The sequence below is a fragment of the Mus caroli genome, unplaced genomic scaffold, assembly GCF_978045245.1.
Source record: "Mus caroli unplaced genomic scaffold, Mus_caroli_1 scaffold_13, whole genome shotgun sequence".
NCBI lineage: Eukaryota > Metazoa > Chordata > Mammalia > Rodentia > Muridae > Mus > Mus caroli.
Window position 1 is genome coordinate 44,557,963 of NW_028227268.1, and position 14,242 is coordinate 44,572,204.

Genomic DNA, 14,242 nt, shown 5'->3' on the forward strand with positions numbered 1-14,242 from the left:
AAACAACCAAACCAACCTGAATTTGGGTCCCCAACATCCACATAAATGCCAGGCAAGGCAGATCATATCTAAAACCACAGTGCTAGGTCAGAGAGGTCAGGGGCAGCAAGGAAGCTTGCTCTGTCTGAGTCAGCACAGTCCAACCCAATAAGAAATCCTGACTTGAAAGTAAGGTAAAGGGGATAGAGGGATGGCTCAGTAGCTAACAAACAGCACTGGCTGCTCTTCCTGGACTAAATTCCAAGCACCCACACAAAAGCTTACAATCATTTTGTCTATAACGCAAGTTACAGGGGATCCCATGCCCTCTTCTGGTCTTCAGGGACACCAGGCACACCGGTGATCCACAGGTATAACACCTACATACATAAAATGAAATTTTTAAGACCCCAGTAACCCTGCACATGCATACACATACATCTTAAGGCTGGACTCCGCTACAGAGTTAGACCGGATCTCAAAAACAAGACAAAAATCAGGGAGCAAAGTACAATGTAACTTCATAAAAAGCCATATTAAGTGTTCACACCTGGGAAAAGAGAAAAGAAAAATCTAGGGTATCAAACAGGGGGGCAAACAGATTAAAGCAGCATGGCTCCTGGTGCTTCTCTGCCTACTGCTTCCCCACCTTGCTAGAGAGCCAAGCACACTTCAAAGGTGTCACAGTCACACTCATCCCAGAGCAAGGAAGGCAAAAACAGGTGGATCTCCTGAGTTTGACCCCAGCTTGGTCTATGTATTGAACTCCAGACTAGCCAGAACTATATAGTGAGACACTGTCTCAAACAGACAAAAATAAACATTTTATATTTTATTCACTACACTAGCTGTCCAAAGCGTGAATCAGTGATGTTAACACTATTTATTCTCTGTAACGAGTTAGGCAAGCTCTGTCGGGAGGATCAGCTTCCCTTCCCTATTTAAACATAATTTGGAGCCCTTAGGGATAAAAGCATTAAAAAAAAATTTTTTTAAGCCAACATAGGATTATTGTGGTTTTCTTTTTGTAAAAAATTCAATACTAATACTTATTTGAAATGTATAAAATATGTATTTGTGTATTTGTGTGTGTGTGTGTGTACACACGTGGAGACAAAGTTCATTTCCTGATCTATTTTTCCATCACTGAGGTGACTTCCTGTCCCTTTCTACCTTTCTTCTGTTTATTGTTTTGAGACTAAGCCCAGGTTGGCCTTGAAGCTCTAATCTTTCCTCCCTTGTCTTGACAGAGTCTCCTAGGCAAGCACCCTACCATCTAAGCTCCGTCCCAAGCCCCCTATTTTCCATACTTGACTCTCATCTCAATTGTTCCTGACTGGTTAGAGATAAAATAAATCATCAAGAAAAATTACTCATCCAGCTAAAACTGTGACACAGCTGCAGAACATCAATTACATCTTCAAAACTGAACTCCAGTTACAACAGCCACTGGGAATTAAACCTGGAATAGGACAATAAATGAATCACTTTAGTTAATATTTATATAAAATGTTGTCAAGACACTGGTGTTCATCTCTTCTGACATAGCTCCTCTTTGCTAATCAACACAAAAATAAAGCCAGTCTGATCGAAAATGCACAACATGAAGAGACGAAGCCGGGGATGGTGGCTGTTATCCCAGCACTGCTGGCAAAGGCAGCTTAGGTGGACTGCTGTAAATTCCAGGACAACCTGGCTACCAGGCCAACTACACAGGGAGACTCTGTCTTCAAAAAATAATAACAAAACAAAAAGCAAAGATAACATGGACACTGACATCCAAAAGCACACCCTTTGTCCCTAATACTGTAATTGCTGGGCATTTCACCTTCGATTGGTAACTTTCCTTCTACTTAAAATATGTAAAGAATTCCCTAATTGGAGCTGGAGAGACCCATGTATTTCAGAAAGGATCCAGATCTAGCACAGTGGTGCACACCTGTTAATTGCCAGTAGTTTGCAGGAAGCTAAAGCCGGATGATAGGAATTCCATGCCAGGCTGAACCTAAACTATAGAGGGAGTTCCTCTTTAAAAAAAAAAAAATCATTAAGTTACAAAGGCAAAGAACTCCAAAAATAAAAATTGTCTAAATTGTAATTATACAGCCACCCAAATTAATAAAAGATTAAGGAGAACTCTTAAAAAGACAAATCAGACTACATTTTTGTAAAAAGATGCAGCTTTGGTGACAGAAACAAATCCCTTCACGAGCCCATGAATACAACTAACCCATGAATATAAGACATACAGCAATGGAGAGGCTGGTAAGGCCTTCAAGTTCAGTAAGAAGGTAAGTTTCCCCGGCTCCAGCTCTTTCTCCTTTAGGGCTGAGCCAATACACAAAGCCTGTGACAGTGTTCTCAAGAAAGAGACTTTACCAGAGTTAATCACTAACAATTATCAGGATTGCTTTTAACTACCAAGGCCGGAGGGCCGCCCCTCCTTCCCACCAAAACCTCCGCCTCTTTAAGATTACTGCTGCTGATTAAGACCGACCCAAAGAGGAGAATAAGGGCAGCCTTAATGAACACAGATGCTGCATAGTTTAAAAAAGCCAATCCGGGGTTCTATCTTTCCCCTGCCGGTTTACTGCATCAGATGCCACATGAAAAAGGCTCCTCTTTTTCCCATCTGTGCAATTTACTACGCGGCCGACATCTACACGTCGGTAAAAAGAGAAGTGTCCTGAATCTCCTTAACCAGCTGCAGGGGTGAGATGAAGAGACAGGAAGAAGGATGAAAGGTACAACTGGAAAATAAAGATAAGGTGATGAGACGCAGAGATCATACTTCCCATTCCATTTCCCCTCTCTTACAAGGTTAAGTCGGCTAAAGTCCCGGTGGCGTTAGAAAAAACACACACACCTTGCGCCCTGGGCAGGAGGTGATGTTGGCTCTGCAGCTCTCAGTGGGGCTCCGGGCTCCGCCCCGCCGGCCTGGGACAGTGCAGCCCTGCTTGCCCCAGACCAGGGAGGACAGAAGAGAGAGGGCTTCTAGAGGCTCAGGCAGGGGGAGGGGGAGACGGCTACTCCGGGTGCCAGGCTCACCGAGAGCGCTGCACTCCGCGGTGCGCCTACACCCCCTCCCCCAGCCGGCTCCGGCTCTCTCCCCTCCACCGCCGGAAGCCAGCCCCGCCCCCTCAACTCCATCCCTGCTCTTTGCAAGCTCCCTCCTGTCTACACAGCCAATCCTGAGCCAAGGAACCAGCAGAGCGACTTGCCATACAGCCAACTGGGGAGGCCCACTGGGAGGTCAGCCGCCGGGGATAGGCCAGCTACCCGCGGCCCCGGCCCCGGCACAGCTCCTCTTTGTTACCGCTGCCCCCGTCTCTCCTGGTGCCCACAACGAAGCTGGGAGCCAAGCATCCAGCGGTCGGGCCAGGTGATGCCCCGCCCGCCACTTCTCCTGCTCCTCCACCCACTCTGGGTACTAAAAGTGACCAGCCCCCGGGTGTTTCCTGCCAAAACGCTTCTTCAGACTTCCAAACCAAGTAACCACCGGAAGACACCCAACCACAAAAAGGATGCTCTCCAGGCCTCTCCGCTTTACCTTCCTTTTCTCAGACTAATCAACTGAATTCTGTCAAAACGATGGAAAGATTTAGGTATTAATCAATCGCAACGATTTTATCTGTTGGAAATTCATGCTTTCTCTGGGAGAAATGGGAGGAAGGAGAGAAGTGAGAAAGTATGTATCTGGAAGTTGGTGGACGTGGGAAGGGAACACACCAAATCTTCCGCAAAAATAAATAAAAGGAAACATACAAAGGTCACAAAGTTGGCTTCGACCTGTGTCGCATCCAAGGCATCTACACCCAATAATCCTGAAATGACCACTTCCTTATCAGTTTTCAGTATAACTAAGATGCAGACGGACCAGGTCTCCTTAGCAGTACAGGCCCAACGTTGTTAAAACAGTAACACTGATGCTGCATTAACTGGGTGTCTATACCCAAACTTAAATGGCTAATGGCAGTGTTAAGGGGACACTGGGGCTGGGATGGAATATACTCAAAACGGTATGGTTTCTTGGGTTGTAGTGGTATAGCAATATATGAGGTTCACTTAATAAAACAAAGAGGGGGTATGCTGGGGATGTAGCTTGGTTGGTGGAATGGTTGCCTAGCATGCTGTATGAATTGTACTGGCTGTTGACCACCAGACACCTGACTGCAAATATCTTTTCTTGTATTCCCATATTTCTAGACAATGATTTTTGTAAGACAATAAATTTATTCATTATAAAAAAAAAAAAAAGAATTAGGTTCAGTCCCCACGAAAAGCAGGCATAGTAGTAGAGGCAAGAGGATCAGAAGTTGGAGGCCAGCCTAGGCTGAGAGACCTGGGACAGACTGACCTATGTCGGGAGCGCTCGTGGAGCAAAGCACGGTGGCTCAAGCTTCTGACTCTATTGAGGAGGCATCTGAGTTCAAGGAAAGCGTGGACTACAGTGTGAGTTCAGGCTAGCACCGGCAGCAAAGTGAAACCGTAGCTCAAACTCAGAACAAAACAGCAAATAAACCAGAAGGACACCTTGGCTGGCAAATCATTCCTACAACTAAATAATTCAGGACTCCATGGAAAAGGCGTTAGCTGATAAACCCGGAAAAATAAAAAGCTCGAAGATGGATGAGGTATTCAAAAGGGACACTGTGTGGTACACACCTCCCTGATCCTCAGAAGGCCCCCTACCTCTGTGGTTTAGGATGCTTGGGCTGTGTGTGTTGGAGTGGGCTGCTGGTGGGATAAGTTGTTAGTTAATTCCTCATACTGATGGGGTAGCACATGGTAGAAAAAGAAAAAAAGCCAACATCTTGAAAAAGTTTCACACACATACACAAAATGAGACAGCAAGCTTGCGGATCAAGCATGATTTGGCATCTTTAAATACAGAGCCAATTTTCTTTAGTGCCAAAGCCAATGGCTTCTCCTGTAGATAAAATGGCACAGTTCCTGAAAAAGCCCTGGACGCTGTTTCCCCACAATCCTATAATCTGTCAGAAGACAGAAAACAAAAAGAAGGCTGTGCCAGCCAGAAAAAGCAAATTATAACCAACACAGAGCCAAACTTTATTTCAGACAGAAGGAGCTGTTCTATGTGTCTCTGAAAGAGGAGAAACAAAAGAGGCTTACCATTGCTCCAATAACCAAGGGCAAGCGACTAACTGAACCAAACACCATGTTGAATTAGCATTTGCTGCAAGAGGCTGCCTTCTCACTCCCTATTCATAGCCTCAAAGGGTATTTGCAATGCTTATTAAGAAGGGTTGATGCCAACAATATACAAGGAATTTTTACAAGCCACTAAGAAAAAGAATAAAAGCAAAGGAGAAAGTATTCAAAGAGCACACAACCACTAAGTGGTGTGTGAGATCTGCGAGGTCAAGGGCTGAGTACTGGCCACTGGCTTACATTCCCAGCACTTGCTAGAGACAGGAGAATCTAAAGTTCAAAGTCATCTTAAACTCCAAAGGGAGACTGAGGCCAGCCAAGACCAGAGACCCTTTTAAAAAGGGGGTAGGTGGAACTCCTGGAGAGGGGGCTCAATGGTTAAGAGAAGTTGTTTTTCCAAAAAACCTAAGTGGTTCCCAGCACCAACAGTGTAGTTCAACAATCTGAATTTCCCCTGTCTGAGGATCCAACATCCTCTTCTGGTCTCTGCAAGCACCAGACACACATAAATACATGCAGGCAAAACACTCATATACATAAAATAAAATGATAAATCTAAAAAGGAAAGCAAACATGTGTAGGTAACAGATTGCTGTAGGGCTTCGTGCATGCTAGACACACAGTCTACGCCAAGCCACATCTCTTCTGTTAACCTTCATTTTTAGACACTCAGGCTAGCCTTCCATGCACCTTAGCCAAGTCAGGCCTTAAAGTTGAAATCTTCCTGCCTTAGCTTCCCAAGTAGCTCAAGGGTTTGTTTCGTGTCACCGGGCTAGGCCAGGATCTCCTTGTCTAGTCACCAAGTGCATGTGCACACAACACACACACACACCTCTCAAATAGAGCTTGTGTACAGGAAAAGCAAGATGGGAACATCAGAGAAGTAAAAGAACCTAAGCTCTTACTTGTCCTTGACATAAGAGGTAATTGGAGACCAGGTGGGTTAACACATGAAGTAATCCTCACACTTGGGAAAAGGGTCAGGACCAACTTCAGCTACATGAGCTCCTGTATTCAAAATGGAGAGGCGGAGGACAAGGAGGAGACATAGTGGAGTGAAGGGGAAATCTAAATTCTGAGGATTCAGATTCAATTCCAATAGACAGGTCCTTAGGCTGTAGACAACACACAGAATCCCAACACAACTATAAGCAGGAAGAAGTTCTGAGCCTGTCAGCAATCTCACCACCTAGAGTTCACTTTTCCCTTGTATCAGGTCTAGACTACATCCTAATTTTCCCCTATAGTCAATGTCACTTTAGAGACTGAAAAAAAAAAAGTCCAAGAGATTCAAATTTCAAGCATGCCCCAAGTCCATGATAGATAATGACGGCACTGACTCTACATTTAGAACCGGGTGTGGAATACGGCACTAATCTTGCCTTCTTCAAATCCTAATTGAAACCATCACCTAACTCAGTGCCTCTCAAGGTTCCTAATGCTGCAACCCTTTAGTACAGTTCTTCCTCATGTTGTGCTGACCCCCCCAACCATAAGATTATTTTGTGGCAACTTCTCAACTATAATTTTGCAACGGTTCTGAGTTCTAATGTAAACATTTTTGGAGACAGAGATCTGCCAAAGGGGTCTCGACCCCAGGTTGAGAACCACTGCCTATTTGCACTCAAGTGTCTATATAGCATTCACTATAATGAAAATGTTTTTAGCCGGGTGGTGGTGGCGCACGCCTTTAGACCCAGCACTTGGGAGGCAGAGGCAGGCGGATTTCTGAGTTCGAGGCCAGCCTGGTCTACAAAGTGAGTTCCAGGACAGTCAGGGCTACACAGAGAAACCCTATCTCAAAAAAACAAAACAAAACAAAAAAGAAAGAAAGAAAGAAAGTGTTTTTAATGTTTCTATTGATTCGTTATGAAGCTTTAAATATAGATAGTAAAACCCCCAAACAGATTAGTACACACTCCACACTATTCTATTCACACTACAGAGTGCCACTTATCCTTCTACATCACCCAAAACCCAAGAGGATGAAAATCATATAAAAGAGGCTGGACAAATGACTCAGTGGTTAAAGATGCTTGCCCCACAAGCCTCAGAACCCATGTAAAAATGGACAGAACTGACCCCACAAAGCTGTCCTCTGACTTCCACACACACACAATAATAATGAAGTTTAAAGTTTTTTCCTAAATTAAAAAAAAAATCCCTATAATAGGAACCGGTAAAGTGATATTATAATAAATCTCTAGGGAAATGTGTCTTTAATAAGACATTGCTTCATTACGGTGTCATAACTGATACATTCTAGAAATTAGGGTAGCAATATCATGTCACAAATTCTGAGACTTTTTTCCCCAAATAGTATTTAAAAAAAAACATATCACCTTTCTCAAAAGGAACTTAAGCCTCTAACAGACAGCATGTTGCTAATTTTCACAACATCCCAATAAAGAACTATTATTTAACATTTATATCACACTTGAACTTGCAAAAATGTTTTACAATTATTTTCATTAATAGTCAGTCATACCTCACAACTACCCACTGTGAGCTAAACTGGTCTTATTATCCTTATTTGACAGCTGGGAAAACTAAGGCCGCCCTAAGGCCAAGGTCAAACCTGCCTACTTTTTCCCAAAGCCAGGAACCTAAACCCTTAAAGTCAGATTCCCTTACCCACTGCTTGTATTGTATCAGCCCCAATGATACAATACAGGGTTTTTGAAAGCAGAACATCACTTAAAACACTAGCATGAAATATTAGGAAATTATAATACTTCAGTAAAAATATAATCTTTTGGATACAAATAGGTAAGAATTTAGTAACAATGACAGGAAATTAAAAAAAAAAAAAAGTTGTTCATTCTAGTAATCCCAGCACACTCTAGAAGCTGAGGCAGGATTGTTGCAAATTGAGCCTGCCTGAGCTACAGAGTAAGACCCTGTCTCAAAGTGGGAGGAAATCTATATTAGGTGTCACATAACTGTAATCCTAGCATTAAGGAGGTGAAGGCAGGAGGATTGCCAGTTCTGGCTACTGATGTACATAGCCAGAGTTATTTAAAAGAAAACTGGCTTGCTAGCTCTAGCCTGTAATCCTGGCGCTGAGAAAATATAGGGAGTAGGCAGGAGAACCAGTAGTTAAGGGCCTCCCTCAACCACACAGGTTAAAGCCAACCTGGGGTATGCAAGACCCTATCTAAAAAGAAGAAAAAATGGGGTTGGGATGAGGAACTGGCAGGTGGCTCAGTAGATAAAGCAATTGTGGGGCGAGTGGGAAGGCCAGAATCCAGATCCTCAAAAGCCCCGAAAACTGGGCAAGTATGATGGACACCGAGAATGCCAGCACTCACCACCAGGCATCTCAAAGTTCAGCAAGCGACTTTTCCTTCAATTAAAGTGGAAAATGACTTATGTCTTTAATCCTAGCTCTCAGGAGGAAAAGGCAGACAGATCTCTGTAAATCTGAGGCCAGCCTGGTCTAGATAGTAGTTCCAGCCAGCCAGAGCTACACTGTGAGACCCTGCTGGGCAGGGGAGAGGGTGGAAAACAAAGAACACATCCAACATTAACTTCAGGACTAAATACACACTAACAACAATGCACCCATATATATATGGGTGCCCACACAGAAGAACACACATACATGCAGGCAAACAATGAACACAGGTAAAGAGGAAGGGAGGGGACAGCAGATCTACCTCCCTGACAGCACTGATAATGATAAATCAAACAAGAAAAGAAACTGACTTCTAAACAAAAAAAGTCATTGTATTCTATGAAAAAAAAAAGGGGGGGGGGAGAATTAAATGCATGTTTCATCTTCCCAATTCCTCTGCACTCGGACTTCAATTTTCATTCCTTAGCCAACAGCTTTAAACAAAGACACAGTAATCTCCAGGTTATCAACCTTCAAGAACTCCCATTCTTACCTGACCCTCAAAAGCATCCAACACAGCTGACGACGCCTTCCTGAAAGACACTTCTGCTCCCCCGCCCCCAGTCCCCATTTCAGGTTGCCCTGAATTCATGACTTCCCTGCCTTAGCCACTAAGAGCTGGGATCCTAGATGTGTACTGCCACACAGCTCTGAAGCGCTTCTTCACCTGACTTGTGTTTTAACTTTTGGATTTCTGCCTCCCTCCACAGCTGCTCCTTTCTGAAGCTTCTCTGCCGTAGCCTCACGCCACCCTTAGCTGCCCTCCTGATTTAATTCTGTAACTTCCAATTTGTCCACATGCTGAGAACTTCCAAATCTGAAATTCCAGCTCCTCCTTCTCCCTAGAAATGCCAGGTTTTTCCATTCAACTATCTATTTCAAGCATCTTAAATCTGGCATGGCTAAGACTAAATCCTTTACAAATGTGTTGTTATTCTTACCCTTGTCGATGAATAACGCCGCTTATTCACCTAATTCCATGTAGCAATTTAGAAGTTACCCACTACTCCTCTTTTGCCCCACCCCCTCAACTATAATAAGACCCAGTCAGGCCTTCAACCTCATTCCCAAAAACACACAGACTCGCCGGGCGTGGTGGCGCATGCCTTTAATCCCAGCACTCAGGAGGCAGAGGCAGGCGGATTTCTGAGTTCGAGGCCAGCCTGGTCTACAAAGTGAGTTCCAGGACAGCCAGGGCTATACAGAGAAACCCTGTCTCGAAAAACCAAACCAAACAAACAAACAAACAAAAACAACACACAGACTCTGTCTACATCTCTACAGCTTTTCTACCATCACTCCTTGTTGCAAGATATTTAATCATACAAGAACCCCAAGATTGTGCTAATTACTGAAAAAAAATATTTCTAGTTGTGGTGTGGCACTGCCTTAGTACACATCTTTAATTCCAAACAATGAAGGTAAAGTTAGTTTATAGAAGGAAGGACCCATGTTTGAAAGTGATTATCTTAATTGAGTGGAAGACAAAATGATGAATCAGAGAAAGATCTGACAGAATAGGATCTGCCCAACTCTCAGGAGGAAAGGGAGGGAAGGGAAGCTACTTGAGAAGGAGGAGTGCAGAAAGAGAGGAAGGCAGTTTTACCAGGCCAGTCTTACAGAGAAACAGGCTGCAGAAGGAGCAAGTTAGATAGCTATAGATGAAAAGAGAAAGAACCAGAGACTGATTGCCAGAGTTAGTTTGAGGCCAAGCAGAGTAATTCAAAAGAAACTGAGAGAAGCCTGATTAAATCAGTCAGTTTGGAGAGGAGTGTTAGCCAGAACAGCTGAGATGAACCCGCCAGCAAGAGTTCAAAAAGAGCTAGAAAGGGTGAGTTTATTCAGCAGTAAGTCTGAGGCTGAAAACATTCTAGGCCTAAGATTGTACAGAGGCTAGAAGCTTCCAGGATCAGGCCTAGGTTAGCCCGCTGAGGCAATTAGTCTCCAAGATGACAATTACATCAGGTAAATAAAAGTTACTGTTACAACTCCATCCACCTTACCATCAATTCAACTCTCATCTGAATTAGTATAGGAGGTGTGTAAGTTCTAGCCACTAGTCTTGAGCTCCTCTACAATTTATTTTCATACATCAACAACAATATTCTTTCTAATCACGAGTCAGTTCACATCATTCTCCTACCTCCAATGAAACATATGCCCTAGGTTATTTCTCCACTGCTGTGATAAGACACCACTGCCAAGGCGACTTAGAAAGAAAGGTTTTTTGGAGCTTATGGTTTCAGAGTGTGAGTCTGTTGACCATCGTGGAGGGGAGCCTGGCAGCAGGCAGGCAGGGTGCTGGTGTAGTAGTGGGTCCACAAGCACAAGCTAGAGGCTCGGGGGGGCGGGGGGGGATGGGTGGGTGGTGATGCTGAACTGGGAAATGGGGTGGGTTTGAAACCTCAAAGTCCACCCTTAGTGATTCCTGTACATTGCCATGTGACTGCACTGTTACTAGTTATAACAGTTTTTCATTTTGTTCTCACTAATTTTCTGGGAAAATAAATACATGACTTCAAAATCCTCTAAAAGAATGTCTTTCTGCGCTGGGCGTGGTGGCACATGCCTTTAATCCCAGCACGAGGGAGGCAGAGGCTGGTGGATTTCTGAGTTCAAGGCCAGCCAAGGCTATGCAGAGAAACCCTGTCTCGAAAAAACCAAAAACCAAAAAAAAAAAAAGAATGCCTTTCTGTTTGAGAGTCTGCCCCCACTTCCACCCTCTTGCCCTCTTTCCTTTTTGAGATAGGATGGCAAATTGCCCAGGCTACCTTCAAAGTGTGAACCACTGAGACTGGCCTTGAATCCATTGTGTCTTCACCTCTCCAGTGTGAAGATTATAGACAAGCACCACTATGCCGGGCTAAATGTCTGATCATTTGTGGCAGTGATGGTTTTCTAAGCCTTCCTTCCCATAGAATATCAAAGTGAAAAACTGGAAAGACAACTCAAATTGAAAGCCCATGCTACTCATGCAAGGACCCAGGTTCAGTTCCCACCACCCTCACAACTGTCTGTAGTTCCAGTCTCAAGGGATATAATGTGCTCTCTTGGCCTCCTCGGTCACCCACATAAAGGTGGTGAATGTGTGCACACTCAGGTGCACACGTAAAATAAAAAAATTAATCTTGGGCCAGACTTGGTGCAAGCCTTTAGTTCCAGTACTCGGAGGCAGAGACAGGGAAGGTCTTCCCTGTTCAGGCCACCCAGGACTATACAAAGAGACCCTGTCTCAAAATGAATCAATCAGCTTACAGAAGCAGATTGATAACCAAACTGAAGAATGAAAAGTGCCATCTGGGGGGCTGGAGAGATGACTCAGCAGTTAAGAGCACCAGCTGCTCTTCCAGGGAACCCAAGTTCAATTCCCAGCACCCACATGGTGGCTCACAACCATCTGTAACTCCAGTCCCAGGGGATGTGAGACTCTCACAGGCTATTCTGGCAAACATACATGCAGGCAAAACGTATCTGTAGAAAAACACTGCCGGGCGTGGTGGCGCACGCCTTTAATCCCAGCACTCGGGAGGCAGAGGCAGGAGGATTTCTGAGTTCGAGGCCAGCCTGGTCTACAGAGTGAGTTCCAGGACAGCCAGGGCTATACAGAAAAACCCTGTCTCGAAAAAAAAAAAAAAAAAAAGAAAAACACTATTTTGGGGCTGGTGAGATGGCTCAGTGGGTAAGAGCACCCGACTGCTCTTCTGAAGGTCCAGAGTTCTAATCCCAGCAACCACATGGTGGCTCACAACCATCCGTAACGAGATCTGGTGCCCTCTTCTGGAGTGTCTGAAGACAGCTACAGTGTATTTACATATAATAAATAAATAAATCTTTAAAAAAAAACAAAACAAAACACTATTTTAAAAAGAAAATGCCATTTGTGTTTGACAGTAAGGTCACTGAGCAAAGCAACTGATGTATGGCAGCAGGGACAAAATGAAATTAAACTGAGATAAAAATATGCTGTGGAAAAGTAAAGAGACATGATCCAGAAAACACTGACAAACAGAAATTTTGAATTGCCTCACAGGAGGAAACAGCACATAGAAGCAGCTAGATACCAATTTTGGGGGATAGAGGGAAGGCTGGGTTGTTAAGCACTTTTGAACCTAACCCAGCTACCTCAAAGAATAAAAAAATAAAGCCAGGCAGTGGTGGTGCACACCTTTACTCCCAGCACCTGAGAGGCAGAGACAGGCAGATTTCTGAGGCCAGCCTGGTCTACAGAGTGAGTTCCAGGATAGCCAGGGCTACACAGAGAAACCCTGTCTCATAAAAACAAAAAATAAATTTAAAAAAATTTAAAAATCACAGCCAATTTCTTCATGTCTTCCCAAATCTAAAAACACACACACACACACACACACACCTGGAAGATAAAATATACATCTAGGAACACTTAAGAATGTTTTAGCTAGGGCTGGTGAGATGGCTCAGTGGGTAAGAGCATCCGACTGCTCTTCTGAAGGTCCGAAGTTCAAATCCCAGCAACCACATGGTGGCTCACAACCATCTGTAATGAGATCTGACTCCCTCTTCTGGAGTGTCTGAAGACAACTACAGTGTACTTACATATAATAAAAATAAATAAATCTTAAAAAAAAAAAAAGAATGTTTTAGCTAGGCCTAGTAGCGCAAGCCTGTAATTGTAAACATGAGTACGCTGATGCAGGAGGACCACAAGTAAAGGGCTTAGGCTGTAGCTCTGTTGTTGAGTGCTTCTCTAGCTTTCAGGAAGCCCTTGGATCCATCCACAGCACCACAGAAATCGGATGTGTCGGGCAAGCCTACAACCCTGGTCCTTAGGAGAGAGAAGAAAGAGCCAGGAAGTTCCTGATCAGCCTCAGCTACAGAGTGAACCAAGCTACACCTGAGACCCTGGCTCAAAAACAAAAGAAAACACAATGACTTTAAACATCTGATCTTCAGTCTCCAAGGCATGCTTAGAAGGAGAAACACCTTGAACAAGATTCATATATTAATCAGCAATTAACTTGATAAATGTCACTGCTGGAACGTTTTCATGTACTCAGCAGAAAACATGTTTTTAAATGACACGGTGTCCTAGGACAGACAGGAAGAGGAGACTGGAATAAAGGAAGCTAATTGAATCACGTTTGGCAGAACCCTGTGATCTCAGCACTTTGAAGGTGACAGGAAGATTAGGAGTTCAAAGTCATCCTTAGCAATTAGATCAAGACCAGTCTGGATTACAGGAGACTCTGACTCAAACAAACAAACAAACAAACAAATCAATGAATAAGTCAATCTAACAAGCAGAAAAGAACGGCCAACATTTTTGTTTCTATGTTTTGTTTTGTTTTTTTTGTTTTTGTTTTTGTTTCTCTAGCTTTTCAGGACAGGGTTTCACTATGTAGCCCTGGCTATTGTGGAACTCACTATGGAGACCAGGCTGGTCTTGAACCCAGAGATCCTCCTGTCTCTGCCTCCCAAGTACTGGAACTGAAGGCACATGTGGCAGCAGCACTGACCTATTTCACTGCAATCTGAAACAAGGTGTTACTATGTATGGCCTTAAACTCCTGATCCTGCCCCAGCTTCCAAGTGATGGCATTACCAGTATCTATCCCATTTGACTTTAGTAAAGTATACTTTAAAAATATAAAAAAAACAAAAACAAAAAAACAAAAAACAAAATAACAAAAAAACAAAACAAAAACAGGTGGATTTCTG

General features: G+C 43.7%; 1 protein-coding gene across 4 annotated transcripts in view; it reads right to left on the bottom strand.

Annotated features, from left to right (window-relative positions):
* Positions 1-14,242, bottom strand: part of Fam222b (family with sequence similarity 222 member B) — a 63,378-nt gene that overhangs the window by 39,533 nt on the left and 9,603 nt on the right. For 2 of the 4 annotated variants that reach the window (XM_085829789.1, XM_021177365.2), the window contains exon 1: positions 2,846-3,096. The exons of the other annotated variants lie outside the window; for them this stretch is intronic. The gene's annotated coding sequence lies outside the window, so the exon portion shown is untranslated. Of the gene's footprint in view, positions 1-2,845; positions 3,097-14,242 lie in introns of those variants that run through there. 4 annotated transcript variants of the gene reach the window in all.